This window comes from Octodon degus, unplaced genomic scaffold, assembly GCF_000260255.1.
Source record: "Octodon degus isolate 3935 unplaced genomic scaffold, OctDeg1.0 scaffold00101, whole genome shotgun sequence".
NCBI lineage: Eukaryota > Metazoa > Chordata > Mammalia > Rodentia > Octodontidae > Octodon > Octodon degus.
This window is the reverse complement of record NW_004524677.1, coordinates 7,774,265-7,777,609: the sequence shown is the minus strand read 5'-3', so window position 1 is coordinate 7,777,609 and position 3,345 is coordinate 7,774,265.

Genomic DNA, 3,345 nt, shown 5'->3' with positions numbered 1-3,345 from the left:
AGATCCTGTACCTCAGATTGTAGAACCTTTGTCAGTGCAGCCATGTGGATGAGTCACGGCCATTGCTTGGCCAATGTGCTCTCTGTGAAAGCCTGAGAGACTGTCTTCTCCTCATGTGACTCTCCTTAGGCACACTCCATGTCATTGATCAATTTCCTCTTTGGCCCCATAACCTTCTTGATCAGAAAATCTGGGACACTACCGATAGCCTGTGGTTCTTTGGAGACTGAAGCCATCCTTGACGGAGGTCATCAACAACTCAAGGAAAACTCCTTGCTTGTTATTTATTAACTGATTACAGCTTAGTAGTGCCCAGGGAATATAGCTTGCAGCAGTGAATGCTCATCCAATTCAGTGGAGCTCAAACATCCTTACATGTTACATGTAACGCACTTCACACCGTCAGCTGCAGATGCAAGAAGCACCTCCCCGTGCTCTTCTCTCCATCTGTCCCGAGGATGACGGTGATGGCTGGGCACTTCCTCAAGAGGTCACAAAAGGGCAATATTGATGAAACTCACTGATCAGCACAAAGTTTCAAGCTCATGAAGCAACCGTCGGCCTTACTATACCACCCATGTAGCAAAGCCCTTACAACGTGCATCACTCTCTCCTATATTTAACAAAGGGCTTAAAAGATCATCAGGGGTATATTCTGCTTGCTACTCTGGGGTTTTTGATCAGTTTTTATTTGAAGTATAGAATTAGGGCAACACAGCAGGCCATGTAAGGCTAATAGTAGGTGGATCTCTTGCCATGCATTCGCAATAGGAGCTGTTTGTCATAAAAGATATTTTGCGTAGGTCAGAAATGGAAGGATTTCTTCTGGGGTGACTTGATACATTCAAGCTGAGGAGATGTGCTTCCCCTAGACTTCTGGCCATATCTATACCCTTGGCATTACCAGAACAATCATAATTGATGATAATTGGATTAAAATAGATTAATATTATGTTTCTATTTCTAATAACAGTATCTATATCACAGGGTTGGTGTGTGGATTTGATAAACTAATATACAAAACCTTTAACTTGCCAAAAAGAAGTTGATGTTGCTATTTCCAGGAAGAACGTGGGAGAGAAAACAATAGAGTTCATAAACATTTATGCATTATGACCAAAAACAGGGGATTCTGAGATGTTTGTGTCCATTTGTATGCTGGTAGAGAATAAGTCCCTAGGGATTAAATAAATTGAATCTCTGAATCATACCCTTACTACCATGGAGAGAGCTGTAGTGGCTTTTGTTAGAGGCTGAGGTGGTACTGTCAGATCTTAGATGGATCTGTTATTTAACTTTTTCATTTAAAATATTTTATAGTAACTATTACTTCAAATGCACTTTCAGATCCCTTTGATGTAGCAATGAGGAACACACACAAGAACTTCATCTTCCAGGGTCTGGAAGGGTCCTGTCTCCCAGCTTGGAAGCCATCCTGGGACTATCTACTCCTTCTGCCATCCTCTTCTTCATCCACTGCCCTTACAACCTGCCCCAAACTGACAGAAATGCCCAGTACCGCATCTCAATACTTCACGTTCTATCAGTCTCGAGTTAATGAAGTAATAACGCTGACTCATAGTGTGCATCCTACCCAACTTGTCACCTGCTGGGTGACAGTACAGGACCTTTGTATATTTATGCACATATTTCATTTCATGTTTTTAGTTTGATAAATACTTCACCTACTAATCTAATATGAGACTCAAAATGAAGCACAACTTGTTTTCACTTATTCACTTATTGGACATTGGGGGGGGGGCACTCTCCTTTCCCTGAAGAAATTTCTTCAAATTTGTTGGAATCTGAGCTAACAGGTCAACTTTTCTTCTAAAGTACATAAATTTTTAAACATAAGTGAAAACACTTTCATAAGCTTAGGTTGGAATTTTTGCAGCTGAAGTTTATAAAAATCATGATGAACTCAGGTTCACTAACCATTTTTATTACTTTCCAGGTAATGTGTGGAAAGCACAGAGCAAAATTAAGGTGAGCAGCTCTCTACTGCTGCCAGGGTTCAGCCAGCAACTCCCAAGGGTTCCGTTGCCTGAAGACTAGACCCATAAGGAAAGATGTACTTTTTTAACAATCCCTAATGAGGAAATATTCTCAAGGTTTAAACTTCTTCAAGTTATCATCAGTTTATACCAATATAAGAGTTTACAAGTAAAGAGAGGGAAAGAGAGTTCCTTTCTTTTTTCCTTTTTTTTTTTTTTTTTTTTTTGGCAGTACCAGGGATCAAACTCTGGACCTTGCACTTGTCAGGAAAGCACTTATTCCACTGAGCTATCTCCCCAGTCCCCAAGAGAGCTCCTTATAAATACACATGTGAAGGGTTTCGAGGACAGAATGAGCAGGCAACGTGTGCCAGATCATTTTAACCTCATTTCTGCCTGCTGCTTGTCTTCTTTTACTAAGACATGATATTTAGAAATAACAATAGAAAAGATAATAGCAATTGTTATAATTAAAATTCACTGGATAAAGTGTTAGACCCTGCATCCAGTAATATAGCTTATTTAAAACTAAGTGGATGCCAACATCGGGAGGAAATCACATCGTAGTTCTCTGAAGGCACTGAAGAGTCAACTACAAGAAACACCAAATAGTTATGATCCTGAGAAAGGGAAGGTTGCAAGAGGCTCTAATCTTCACCTTGAAGTTTTCAAGAGGGTATTTTCCAAACTGTGCTAAACGTGCAAAAAGCGAAGAAAAAACCAACTGTGTGAAAGATCTGCAGGGAGAAGCTGTAGCTGTCGGCTGGGGATGCTGATGGGCCTGATTATTAATGAGCAAACCATTGTAAAACAGAGTGTCTGACACAGCACCCCGAAACCTGCTTTTCCCTTCAAATACTCGTCAGATCTCAGGTGCGCATGTGCAGCATGGGCCTCCAGAAAATGTAGTAGAAAATGGCAAACCTACCTCACATGAAGAGATCTCAGTAACTGAGTGATGCTCTATAATTAGAGATTAGAATTCAAGATGGAAGGAATTTGCAAAACCCTGAGATTTGGGGAAAGACACATCTTAAAATTAATGATCACATCCTATAATTGGCGTAATTGAGGGGTTAGGCTGTGGCTCAGGGGTATAGCGCTTGCCAAGCATGGTGGAGGCCAAGCGCTCCCCGCCCCCCGGGAAACTCAAAAGATAAAGGCAAGGAGAATAATGATGATGACAGGAACAACAACAACAATGATAATTATAATAATGGATCAGACAGATCAAATCTCCCAACGAAGTACTGCCAGGCATAGAGCTCAGAGGCACAGTGCCTGCCTGGCAGAGGCAGGGTCCTGAGTTTGATTCCCAGTACCAAAACTCAACAACAACAACAAAAAA